The sequence below is a fragment of the Eucyclogobius newberryi genome, unplaced genomic scaffold (assembly GCF_026437365.1).
Source record: "Eucyclogobius newberryi isolate DKJ021-1_F unplaced genomic scaffold, fEucNew1.0.hap1 SCAF_83, whole genome shotgun sequence".
In the NCBI taxonomy this organism is placed as follows: Eukaryota; Metazoa; Chordata; class Actinopteri; order Gobiiformes; family Gobiidae; genus Eucyclogobius; species Eucyclogobius newberryi.
The window spans coordinates 331,435-344,328 of record NW_027316525.1 but is presented as its reverse complement, the minus strand read 5'-3'; the positions used below and the strand labels follow the sequence as shown (position 1 = coordinate 344,328).

Genomic DNA, 12,894 nt, shown 5'->3' with positions numbered 1-12,894 from the left:
CCCAGCCAGAGTGTCCCTTCCCCGGGCAGAGTCTGGAGGAGTGGGGGGTGGCTCTGGAGGTGCTCCGGGGGCTCCAGGGGGTGCTCGGCGGAGGCCATGCCCAGCCAGAGTGGCCCTTCCCCGGGCATAGTCTGGGGAGAGTGGGGGGTGGCTCTGGAGGTGCTCCGGGGGCTCCAGGGGGTGCTCAGTGGAGGCCATGCCCAGCCAGAGTGTCCCTTCCCCGGGCAGAGTCTGGAGGAGTGGGGGGTGGCTCTGGAGGTGCTCCGGGGGCTCCAGGGGGTGCTCAGTGGAGGCCATGCCCAGCCAGAGTGGCCCTTCCCCGGGGTGAGTCTGGAGGAGTGGGGGGTGGCTCTGGAGGAGCTCCAGGGGTTCCAGGGGGTGCTCGGCGGAGGCCATGCCCAGCCAGAGTGGCCCTTCCCCGGGCATAGTCTGGGGAGAGTGGGGGGTGGCTCTGGAGGTGCTCCGGGGGCTCCAGGGGGTGCTCAGTGGAGGCCATGCCCAGCCAGAGTGGCCCTTCCCCGGGCAGAGTCTGGAGGAGTGGGGGGTGGCTCTGGAGGTGCTCCGGGGGCTCCAGGGGTTCCAGGGGGTGCTCAGTGGGGGCCATGCCCAGCCAGTGTGGCCCTTCCCCGGGCAAAGTCTGGCCGTGTGCGGGGTGGATGATCCCTGCTCCGCCTCACGCGAGTTCGAGACCGGCTGGGTGCCCTTTTATCCATGAGGCACTGCACTGCCTCCGGCAGCCGAGTTCGGGGCCCGGTGAGGGCTCCAGGCTCCAGGGGCTCCGACCCGGAGCCTCCGACCCGCAGAAGGTGCTCCCTGGCCGGGCAAAGTCTGGCCGTGTGCGGGGTGGATGATCCCTGCTCCGCCTCACGCGAGTTCGAGACCGGCTGGGTGCCCTTTTATCCATGAGGCACTGCACTGCCTCCGGCAGCCGAGTTCGGGGCCCGGTGAGGGCTCCAGGCTCCAGGGGCTCCGACCCGGAGCCTCCGACCCGCAGAAGGTGCTCCCTGGCCGGGCAAAGTCTGGCCGTGTGCGGGGTGGATGATCCCTGCTCCGCCTCACGCGAGTTCGAGACCGGCTGGGTGCCCTTTTATCCATGAGGCACTGCACTGCCTCCGGCAGCCGAGTTCGGGGCCCAGTGAGGGCTCCAGGCTCCAGGGGCTCCGACCCGGAAAATCCGACCCGCAGAAGGTGCTCCCTGGCCGGGCAAAGTCTGGCCGTGTGCGGGGTGTGTGAACCCTGCTCCGCCTCACGCGAGTTCGAGACCGGCTGGGTGCACTTTTATCCAAGAATCAACTGGAGTGTGGAGCTTCTACGGGCCTCCAGGGGCACTGCCGACCCAGAGCTGTGCCCCGGCTTCAGTTCTCTGTATCTCAGGAAGTTTTTTATTTATACATTTATTTCATCCATAATCTCTGGCGCCTAAAGGGTTAACCTGGTTTTGTCTGACCAAGAGTGTGGAAATGTAGGAACAGCCCTGAGGAAGACCACAAAATCACATGCCTGAAGGGGAAAAATATGTTTTTTTCACCACACCATGTCAAAGTGCCCATTATTCACAAGGAAATGCTAACTGCTGGAGAACCCAGCAGGCAAACCACTATCAGGTGTTTTGGGGCTGTGCTGTTGCTCAAAAATAATGGACTGAAATTCACAGGGCACTGCAGACTGTTTTTGACTTTGCCATCCCACTCAAATTTAAAACTATGTACTTGGGCCTCAACACTCCTGCCATGGACACAATAAATGGATACCCTTGGAACATACTTTTGGCTGTAGAGAAAAAGGCCATCACAAAGAAATGCTCGACACCAACCACGCCAACGATCAAAGACTTGACTGACATAGTAACAGACATTAGACATTGGATGAATGGAAAACAGTGACATTCAGGCTTAATTTGGATAAGCACTAATTTTATTGACTTGGACCAAGTAGGCCCCTATTTTCATTTAAAGGTGATTTTGTTTTTATTTTATGTTATGTTATGTTATGTTATGTTATGTTATGTTATGTTTTATGTAACTATTAAGTTCTTTTAATTACAATTTTTGCTCCCTGGTCGTGTCCTGTATTGTTTTATGTTTAATCAAAAGAAAAGAAAAAAGGACACACAGAACTAGTTCATTTTCTCGCTACGTTATTCCTGGTTCAATCCCGGGTTTCGGCATGTGTACCTGAATGTTAGTCTTTGCTCAAAAATACAATGAATAGGAATGCTGGGTCTATTGGATATTTTGCGAGATCAGGACATAAATGGCCTGGAAAGGATCTATAAAACATAAACAGCATGCTTTCGTTGGAACATTGTTAGCATGAACATGTTTGGTAACATGTTTGGTTTCGCTGAATGTTGTACCCAAGACCTTCTGCGTGTAGGGCAGATGTGATGACCACCACACAATGAAACCATGAAGCAGAAGTTTGCCTACTTCAATGCTGCTCTCTTTGATATAGCCCAATGATCAAATGTCATACTTATTTTCAAAACAGGATATCCTGTAGAAAGGTGTGGTTCAACGGTATAGCGGTTAGCGCTCTGAATCCAGAGTTTTTCTTCATTTCTTATTGCAATTAGAGGGACAAGTCTTTTATGGATATGCCTAGTTTCTCGTCTCTGTGGCGCAATCGGCTAGCGCGTTCGGCTGTTAACCGAAAGGTTGGTGGCTCGAGCCCACCCAGGGACGACTGCTCACCTTGCCAGAGCAAGCAAGAAATGCAATCCCAGAAGTAACCACTGTATCTAATTATGTAAGGAAACCAGGAAATCATTATGGCGCTGCGGCTTCCTTGGTCAAAGGGCCTGTTTAGTAAACAGGAAATGCCTACTCTTTTGTCTATCAAAAATATTTACAAGGACAGAAAAGCCTTCAAGAAGAGCCCTCAAACCCATACCTTTCTCCCTCAAGTTTACTGCTGCTACACTTTGCAATAAGAGAGGGAAAAGTATTGCTGCACATCAAGATTATTTGCACTGTTTGCACTCCTTGTTTCTCATTTTTTTGGCAAGGGATGATTGATGTAAAGACTTGTAGCTTTGGATGACCGTTATCCTTCCAAGGTTGATTCTGCGGTTCCATGGTGTAATGGTTAGCACTCTGGACTCTGAATCCAGCGATCCGAGTTCAAATCTCAGTGGAACCTTGAGTGCCCCGAGAGCAGCGTTATTCTTTTGAAAAAGTGCAGAAACCAGAAGAATCTTTGGGTAAAATCTGTGCTTACCCCCTGAAAGGAGCCAACCAAAGCATACAAACTAAACAAAGCTGTTAAAATCTGGAGCTGGTTTTCTTATGACCAAGCTTATGATTCAACGCCTGCATTACAAAAGGCGTAAACGTTTCACCGCATTGCAAAAAATAATCAAATGAAAAGCATTGATGTGTTGATGGAATCCTTTGACTTGGAGAGACAGGACTTTTATAGAACTTATTATAAGCAAGAAATGAAACAAAGAAATGACCACTATAATCCTCTGACAGTAATCTTTGTTGAAACCAATCAATCAGAACTTGCGAGGGGAATCATTTCTAAATGATCTCAATGCATTGGTAATCTGGACAACGTTCTGCTAAGTATATTCTAAACCAATGGGAACGAGAAGTTAACCTGGTTTTGTCTGACCAAGAGTGTGGAAATGTAGGAACAGCCCTAAGGAAGACCACAAAATCACATGCCTGAAGGGGAAAAATATGTTTTTTTCACCACACCATGTCAAAGTGCCCATTATTCACAAGGAAATGCTAACTGCTGGAGAACCCAGCAGGCAAACCACTATCAGGTGTTTTGGGGCTGTGCTGTTGCTCAAAAATAATGGACTGAAATTCACAGGGCACTGCAGACTGTTTTTGACTTTGCCATCCCACTCAAATTTAAAACTATGTACTTGGGCCTCAACACTCCTGCCATGGACACAATAAATGGATACCCTTGGAACATACTTTTGGCTGTAGAGAAAAAGGCCATCACAAAGAAATGCTCGACACCAACCACGCCAACGATCAAAGACTTGACTGACATAGTAACAGACATTAGACATTGGATGAATGGAAAACAGTGACATTCAGGCTTAATTTGGATAAGCACTAATTTGATTGACTTGGACCAAGTAGGCCCCCTATTTTCATTTAAAGGTGATTTTGTTTTTATTTTATGTTATGTTATGTTTTATGTAACTATTAAGTTCTTTTAATTACGATTTTTGCTCCCTGGTCGTGTCCTGTATTGTTTTATGTTTAATCAAAAGAAAAGAAAAAAGGACACACAGAACTAGTTCATTTTCTCACTACGTTATTCCTGGTTCAATCCCGGGTTTCGGCAGGTGTACCTGAATGTTAGTCTTTGCTCAAAAATACAATGAATAGGAATGCTGGGTCTATTGGATATTTTGCGAGATCAGGACATAAATGGCCTGGAAAGGATCTATAAAACATAAACAGCATGCTTTCGTTGGAACATTGTTAGCATGAACATGTTTGGTAACATGTTTGGTTTCGCTGAATGTTGTACCCAAGACCTTCTGCGTGTATGGCAGATGTGATGACCACCACACAATGAAACCATGAAGCAGAAGTTTGCCTACTTCAATGCTGCTCTCTTTGATATAGCCCAATGATCAAATGTCATACTTATTTTCAAAACAGGACATCCTGTAGAAAGGTGTGGTTCAACGGTATAGCGGTTAGCGCTCTGAATCCAGAGTTTTTCTTCATTTCTTATTGCAATTAGAGGGACAAGTCTTTTATGGATATGCCTAGATTCTCGTGTCTGTGGCGCAATCGGCTAGCGCGTTCGGCTGTTAACCGAAAGGTTGGTGGTTGGAGCCCACTCACGGACGACTGCTCACCTTGCCAGAGCAAGCAAGAAATACAATCCCAGAAGTAACCACTGTATCTAATTATGTAAGGAAACCAGGAAATCATTATGGCGCTGCGGCATCCTTGGTCAAAGGGCCTGTTTAGTAAACAGGAAATGCCTACTCTTTTGTCTATGAAAAATATTTACAAGGACAGAAAAGCCCACAAGAAGAGCCCTCAAACCCATACCTTTCTCCCTCAAGTTTACTGCTGCTACACTTTGCATTAAGAGAGGGAAAAGTATTGCTGCACATCAAGATTATTTGCACTGTTTGCACTCCCTTGTTTCTCATTTTTTTGGCAAGGGATTATTGATGTAAAGACTCCAAGGAGGAGTCTGCGGTTCCATGGTGTAATGGTTAGCACTTTGGACTCTGAATCCAGCGATCCGAGTTCAAATCTCGGTGGAACCTTGTGTGCCCCGAGAGCAGCGCTACTCTTTCGAAAAAGTGCAGAAACAAGAAGAATCTTTGGATAAAATCTGTGCTTACCCCCTGAAAGGAGCCAACCAAAGCATACAAACTAAACAAAGCTGTTAAAATCTGGAGCTGGTTTTCTTATGACCAAGCTTATGATTCAACGCCTGCATTACAAAAGGCGTAAACGTTTCACCGCATTGCAAAAGAAAATCAAATGAACAGCATTGATGTGTTGATGGAATCCTTTGACTTGGAGAGACAGGACTTTTATAGAACTTATTATAAGCAAGAAATGAAACAAAGAAATGACCACTATAATCCTCTGACAGTAATCTTTGTTGAAACCAATCAATCAGAACTTGCGAGGGGAATCATTTCTAAATGATCTCAATGCATTGGTAATCTGGACAACGTTCTGCTAAGTATATTCTAAACCAATGGGAACGAGAAGTTAACCTGGTTTTGTCTGACCAAGAGTGTGGAAATGTAGGAACAGCCCTAAGGAAGACCACAAAATCACATGCCTGAAGGGGAAAAATATGTTTTTTTCACCACACCATGTCAAAGTGCCCATTATTCACAAGGAAATGCTAACTGCTGGAGAACCCAGCAGGCAAACCACTATCAGGTGTTTTGGGGCTGTGCTGTTGCTCAAAAATAATGGACTGAAATTCACAGGGCACTGCAGACTGTTTTTGACTTTGCCATCCCACTCAAATTTAAAACTATGTACTTGGGCCTCAACACTCCTGCCATGGACACAATAAATGGATACCCTTGGAACATACTTTTGGCTGTAGAGAAAAAGGCCATCACAAAGAAATGCTCGACACCAACCACGCCAACGATCAAAGACTTGACTGACATAGTAACAGACATTAGACATTGGATGAATGGAAAACAGTGACATTCAGGCTTAATTTGGATAAGCACTAATTTTATTGACTTGGACCAAGTGGGCCCCTATTTTCATTTAAAGGTGATTTTGTTTTTATTTTATGTTATGTTATGTTATGTTATGTTTTATGTAACTATTAAGTTCTTTTAATTACGATTTTTGCTCCCTGGTCGTGTCCTGTATTGTTTTATGTTTAATCAAAAGAAAAGAAAAAAGGACACACAGAACTAGTTCATTTTCTCACTACGTTATTCCTGGTTCAATCCCGGGTTTCGGCAGGTGTACCTGAATGTTAGTCTTTGCTCAAAAATACAATGAATAGGAATGCTGGGTCTATTGGATATTTTGCGAGATCAGGACATAAATGGCCTGGAAAGGATCTATAAAACATAAACAGCATGCTTTCGTTGGAACATTGTTAGCATGAACATGTTTGGTAACATGTTTGGTTTCGCTGAATGTTGTACCCAAGACCTTCTGCGTGTATGGCAGATGTGATGACCACCACACAATGAAACCATGAAGCAGAAGTTTGCCTACTTCAATGCTGCTCTCTTTGATATAGCCCAATGATCAAATGTCATACTTATTTTCAAAACAGGACATCCTGTAGAAAGGTGTGGTTCAACGGTATAGCGGTTAGCGCTCTGAATCCAGAGTTTTTCTTCATTTCTTATTGCAATTAGAGGGACACCAACCAACCTGCTAGTCTATAGATGCATAGAAAAGCTGAAGGTTGATTACAAATTTCCGCATGCTGCGCCCAAATTGATGCCAAGTTTCTATGCCTCTCTTCACCTCCGTCCAGCTTGAATGTACTCGTAACCACGGTGAGTCTTGTACATAATGTGGCTACAAGTATTCCAGAAGGACAGACCAGATATTCCCATACCTGGAGTTGAACCCGGGCCACCTGAATGAGAGCCAGGAATCCTAACCGCTAGACCATATGGGAAGGATTTGAGAAGGTAAGAGCTAATTTAATGGTAAAAAAGATAAGATAAGATGAGATGAGATGAGATGAGATAAGATAAGATAAGATAATAAGATAAATACATAAATACTATTGCATGTGATCACAACAGTAATTGCACATGAATATGTGTCATGAAGGCACATAGATTGCACATGAATTTCACAGTAATTGCACATGAATTGCACATGGATTCCAACAGCAATTGCACATATGACGGAATTGCACATCAGTATTAGGTTAGGTCAGTATTGCGAGTGTTCAGGACTAACAGTGTTTGTTATAAAGTCTGACAGCAGCAGGAAGGAAATACCTACGAAACCTTTCCCTCACACAGCGAGGGTGGATTAGTCTCTCACTGAAGCTGCTCTCCAGAGCGGACATAGTGTCCTGCAGGGGATGACACTCATGGTCCAGCATAGATGTGAATCTAGCCAGGACCCTCATGTCCCCCACCTCCTGCACCGAGTCCAGAGCACAGCCCAGGACGGAGCTGGACTTCTCGATGACTTTGTCCAGCCTCTTCCTCTCCCTCTCTGTGATGCTGCTGCTCCAGCAGGCCACACCGTACAGGAGGGCTGATGCCACCACAGAGTCGTAGAAGGTCTTCAGGAGTGGCCCTGTCACTCCCAAAGACCTGAGTCTCCTCAGGAGGTAGAGCCGACTCTGTCTCTTCCTGTACAGTGCGTCTGTGTTATGAGTCCAGTCCAGTTTGTGGTTCAAATCAACACCCAGGTACTTGTATGAGTCCATTCTCTCAATGTCCCGTCCCTGGATGTTCACTGGTAAGGGGGCAGTGGGGTGGCGTCTGCGGAAATCCACCACCATTTCCTTGGTCTTCCCCGCTTTGATGAGGTGGTTCCGCTGACACCAGTCCACAAAGTCCTGCGCCAGTCCTCTGTACTCTGCGTCATCTTCGTCCGTGATGAGTCCGATGATGGCAGAGTCATCAGAGAACTTCTGCAGGACACAGCTGTCCGTGTCATGTCTGAAGTCTGCAGTGTAAAGGGTGAAGAGAAAGGGCGCGAGGACAGTGCCCTGGGGCGCCCCCACACTGCAGGTCCGAGTGTCAGACACACAATCCCGTGCTCTCACAAACTGTAAATCCTCTGGGACCGCATGAGGCTCGCTATTTCCGTCATTTTATTTTGAAGGGACCTCACGTTACCCATGACTACGGCGGGAACCGACTTCCTGTTTGTCCCTCTCTTCTCTCTGAGTTTACGTCCAGCCTGTCTGCTTCGTTGCGTTTTCCTTAGGATGTCCGCCGGGATAACGTGACGATCTCCGGGTAAGACGACTGTTCTCCGCAGTTTCATTAGTTCCTCCTTTGTGTAAACGCGGTACGGCGCCGGCCGGGGGGCGGGGCCGGAGCCGGGGGACTCAGAGCCAAGACACATCGCCACGACACGACGAAAACACTCAATCCAGCCGAATAAAGTCAAAACAAGTTTTTTTAAAGCGATTCCAGTGCGTGTCCCGATCGTTCATGAAGTTCCTCTTTCATATAAACGTGTATATAAGCGTGTACCGACAACACGCCGTACTTTGGCGGCGGCCGGAGGGCGCGGGGGGGCTAGCTCGGAGCTAGCTCACATCACAACAACACGACGAAAAACGCTCAAATCCAGCCGAAAAAAGTCAAAAACAGTTGAATTAAAAACGATTCCAGCGCGTGTCCCTATCGTACAGTAAAATAGAAAAAATGTACTAACTATATTTACAAAATATAGGAGATGAAGCACAATAAGTGTGAGAAAAAAGAGAGAGCGTTTACACCGGGCTGCTAGCTGTACCAGCGCCTTATGGCGTATAAAGAAGGCCTCATTGATGCTTGAGAGTTAAGGAACATTTCTGTATGTAATAGATATAAGCCCATTCCACGTGCAACAAGTCTAGTGATTAGTATTTTCCTTGTGGCTCAGCCTATTAGACCATGGACCTGAAATCCACAATCCCGGATTTTGGAGGCTAGTATCCTGTGCATATTGCTTATGGGGTTATGTACCCATAATAGACTCAAATTGCTTCAAAATGTCTAATCATGGGTCTTTTTTGACCTACATCTTCTTTCACTACTCAGCTATCCTTTTCCCCAAAAAAGAAATAACAATGTAGGATGGATAAAAGAAATGTGCTGCTAGATTCAAAGCAAATGTGGAACTGGGAGCTTGCGCTGAAGATCGGCTTCCATCATCCAACACATTACTGACTAGCTATGTTAATTTGGATTGACAATGGCAATAATGCAAGTAAAAACATTCTAGCAGAGGATGGTTTCGATCCATTGACCTCTGGGTTATGGGCCCAGCACGCTTCCGCTGCGCCACTCTGCTGAATGGTTATGATCATGGGACTCAAACCCACAATCCCTGGTTCAAGAGGCCAGTGCGTAATGCCCATGGGGCTGTATACGTCTAATAGACTCAAATCGCTTCAAAATATGAAATCTAATTTTAAAGGAATGTGGAACTAGGATCTTGCTACGAAAGATTGTGCTCTAACACTGAGCTACATAACCATCTCTTGTCTGTCATGATTATTGTCCAAGCGAGACCTGGAGTCAACACTTTTCACTTTGTGCCATCAACATATTGAATGGAGATGCAGGGGATTGAAACAAGGATTTCATAAATGCCCTCGTTCTGAAAGAAAGGCTCCGAAATTAAACATAAGCAAACATGCTGGTTTATAGAATAGAACCTCAAAATCTGTGCTGCTAAACACACGTTGCTGACAGGACTCGAACCTGCGCGGGGAAACCCCAATGGATTTCAAGTCCATCGCCTTAACCTCTCGGCCACAACAACAATACACATTTGAACTGTGTTTAAGAAAGTGGAAATTATCCACATTATTTTCTGAAACTAGCGCAATTACATTACCAGATTTAACTCTCCATGAATTCATGGAGACAGCATGTTTTACTAAACATTCTAAGCTCAGGTTTGGCGAGACATACCCATACTGGAAGTTGGGAATGTTGCCCAGGCTGCCTCGGCGAGAACTAGAAATTCTAACCCCTAGACCATATGAGAAATATAAAGATCAAGTGTAACAGATTGAATTGTAACATAAGCCTCATTGATGTTTGAGAGGTTAAAGAACAGTGCATAGTTGGGTCACCAGCTTTTAAGCAAGCATTTTTAATATCTAAATGTGCTTGGTTCTGCATGTCATGGAGAGAAGCACATAGCTCGGGATTTGTATCTTTCTTTTGGTTCAGCCAAATAGAGCCAGGTCTTGATTTTTAATACAGTTTTTTTTTAATGGGGTAGGAAGCACTATCAAGCAGCTCTGAGTTTGTGTTGTCCCGCCCCAGAAAATCTGGCTGAGTGCTCTAAGGAGCTAGATTTAAGTTCCAGTCCCTGTGAAGGGATGCTTTCAAGTACAACCGCTGCTACGTTGCATGGAACAGCTAAAGGTTGATTACTGCATATTGCACGCTGCATCCTAAATGGATGGGATTTTTCAATGTCTCTCTTAACAACCCACAGCGTGTCTTATTCATACTGTGGATTCAAGTCTTCCAAAAGGCTGACCACAATGTTCCCATGCCAGGAGTTGAACCCAGGCCACCTGAATGGGCCACTTTGTCTCACCTTCCTGCAGGTAGTGTGGATGGATGAAATAAAATTGTTTGAATTTTATAAGTGCTACAAGGTTCAAAGGTAATGCGGGACTGGGAGCTTGCACTGAATCACCACATGTGCTGATTTGAAATATTTCAGTGAAGGTCTCTAAAATTCACTGCAGTGTAATCTGGCCATTAGCAAAGACTACAGTGTCACCTGGAGATGCTGGGGATTGAACACAAGACCTCATACAAGCTAAGCATTCGCTCTACCACTGAGCTACATCCCCTTCCTTTTCAATGCCTTAAAATGATAGAATGGACAAAAACAGAACAGATAGAATAGAATCAACAGAAACAGTGACCAGATAGGCAATTCAATTCTTCATTTTTTTTTTGTTTATTCCAATTTGACTGGTTGTGACACAAAGGTTTGTCCCATTGTTACTTTACTTACATGTGCGTCACTTTTTGTGTGTTACAGTAACTTTTTTGGCCTGATCACCCAGTCCACAAGTGTTCCTGTACCTATATATTTACAAATCAAGCACTGTTAAGCAGGTGGCATCCTTTGCTGGTCAGGGGGAAGAGAAAGGTATGTTTCCAGCAGGGTTCTAAGAAATATGAAGCAATGCCAATGGATTTTTTGCCCATCAGCTTGACCACCTGGCCACCACAATACTGCATCTTTGGAAAATTACAGTGAAAGCTTGAGACCAATAAAAAAAATCAAGATATGCTTGTCCAGTCAAAAATTGCTGGAAAACATGACTGATCCCAAATGAAGCAAAGTATGCGCTCTACCGCTGACCCACTTTGTCTAGAAATGCTCCAAAAAGAAACACCAACCAACCTGCTAGTCTATAGATGCATAGAAAAGCTGAAGGTTGATTACAAACTTCCGCATGCTGCGCCCAAATTGATGCCAAGTTTCTATGCCTCTCTTCACCTCCGTCCAGCTTGAATGTACTCGTAACCACAGTGAGTCTTGTACATAATGTGGCTACAAGTATTCCAGAAGGACAGACCAGATATTCCCATACCGGGAGTTAAACCCGGGCCACCTGAATGAGAGCCAGGAATCCTAACCGCTAGACCATATGGGAAGGATTAGAGAAGGTAAGAGCTAATTTAATGGTAAAAAAGATAAGATAAGATAAGATGAGATGAGATGATGAGATGAGATGAGATGAGATGAGATAAGATAATAAGATAAATACATAAATACCATTGCATGTGATCACAACAGTAATTGCACATGAATATGTGTCATGACGGCACCTAGATTGCACATGAATTTCACAGTAATTGCACATGAATTGCACATGGATTCCAACAGCAATTGCACATATGACGGAATTGCACATCAGTATTAGGTTAGGTCAGTATTGCGAGTGTTCAGGACTAACAGTGTTTGTTATAAAGTCTGACAGCAGCAGGAAGGAAAGACCTACGAAACCTTTCCCTCACACAGCGAGGGTGGATTAGTCTCTCACTGAAGCTGCTCTCCAGAGTGGACATTGTGTCCTGCAGGGGATGACACTCATGGTCCAGCATAGATGTGAATCTAGCCAGGACCCTCGTGTCCCCCACCTCCTGCACCGAGTCCAGAGCACAGCCCAGGACGGAGCTGGACTTCTCGATGACTTTGTCCAGCCTCTTCCTCTCCCTCTCTGTGATGCTGCTGCTCCAGCAGGCCACACCGTACAGGAGGGCTGATGCCACCACAGAGTCGTAGAAGGTCTTCAGGAGTGGCCCTGTCACTCCAAAAGACCTGAGTCTCCTCAGGAGGTAGAGCCGACTCTGGCTCTTCCTGTACAGTGCGTCTGTGTTATGAGTCCAGTCCAGTTTGTGGTTCAGATCAACACCCAGGTACTTGTATGAGTCCATTCTCTCAATGTCCCGTCCCTGGATGTTCACTGGTAAGGGGGCAGTGGGGTGGCGTCTGCGGAAATCCACCACCATTTCCTTGGTCTTCCCCGCGTTGATGAGGAGGTGGTTCCGCTGACACCAGTCCACAAAGTCCTGCGCCAGTCCTCTGTACTCCACGTCATCTTCGTCCGTGATGAGTCCGATGATGGCAGAGTCATCAGAGAACTTCTGCAGGACACAGCTGTCCGTGTCATGTCTGAAGTCTGCAGTGTAAAGGGTGAAGAGAAAGGGCGCGAGGACAGTGCCCT

The 12,894-nt window shown here is 45.9% G+C and overlaps 5 non-coding genes across 5 annotated transcripts; 2 read left to right on the top strand and 3 right to left on the bottom strand.

Moving 5' to 3' along the window:
* Positions 1–3,069: 3,069 nt before the first annotated feature.
* On the top strand, positions 3,070–3,141 carry trnaq-cug (transfer RNA glutamine (anticodon CUG)). The gene has a single exon. It is a non-coding gene; the product is annotated as a tRNA-Gln (tRNA).
* Positions 3,142–5,191: 2,050 nt separating this feature from the next.
* On the top strand, positions 5,192–5,263 carry trnaq-cug (transfer RNA glutamine (anticodon CUG)). The gene has a single exon. It is a non-coding gene; the product is annotated as a tRNA-Gln (tRNA).
* A 1,787-nt stretch (positions 5,264–7,050) lies between these two features.
* Positions 7,051–7,122, bottom strand: trnae-cuc (transfer RNA glutamic acid (anticodon CUC)). Its single transcript has one exon. It is a non-coding gene; the product is annotated as a tRNA-Glu (tRNA).
* Positions 7,123–9,868: 2,746 nt separating this feature from the next.
* trnas-uga (transfer RNA serine (anticodon UGA)) lies at positions 9,869–9,950 on the bottom strand. The gene has a single exon. It is a non-coding gene; the product is annotated as a tRNA-Ser (tRNA).
* Positions 9,951–11,748: 1,798 nt separating this feature from the next.
* trnae-cuc (transfer RNA glutamic acid (anticodon CUC)) lies at positions 11,749–11,820 on the bottom strand. Its single transcript has one exon. It is a non-coding gene; the product is annotated as a tRNA-Glu (tRNA).
* Between the last annotated feature and the right edge of the window lie 1,074 nt (positions 11,821–12,894).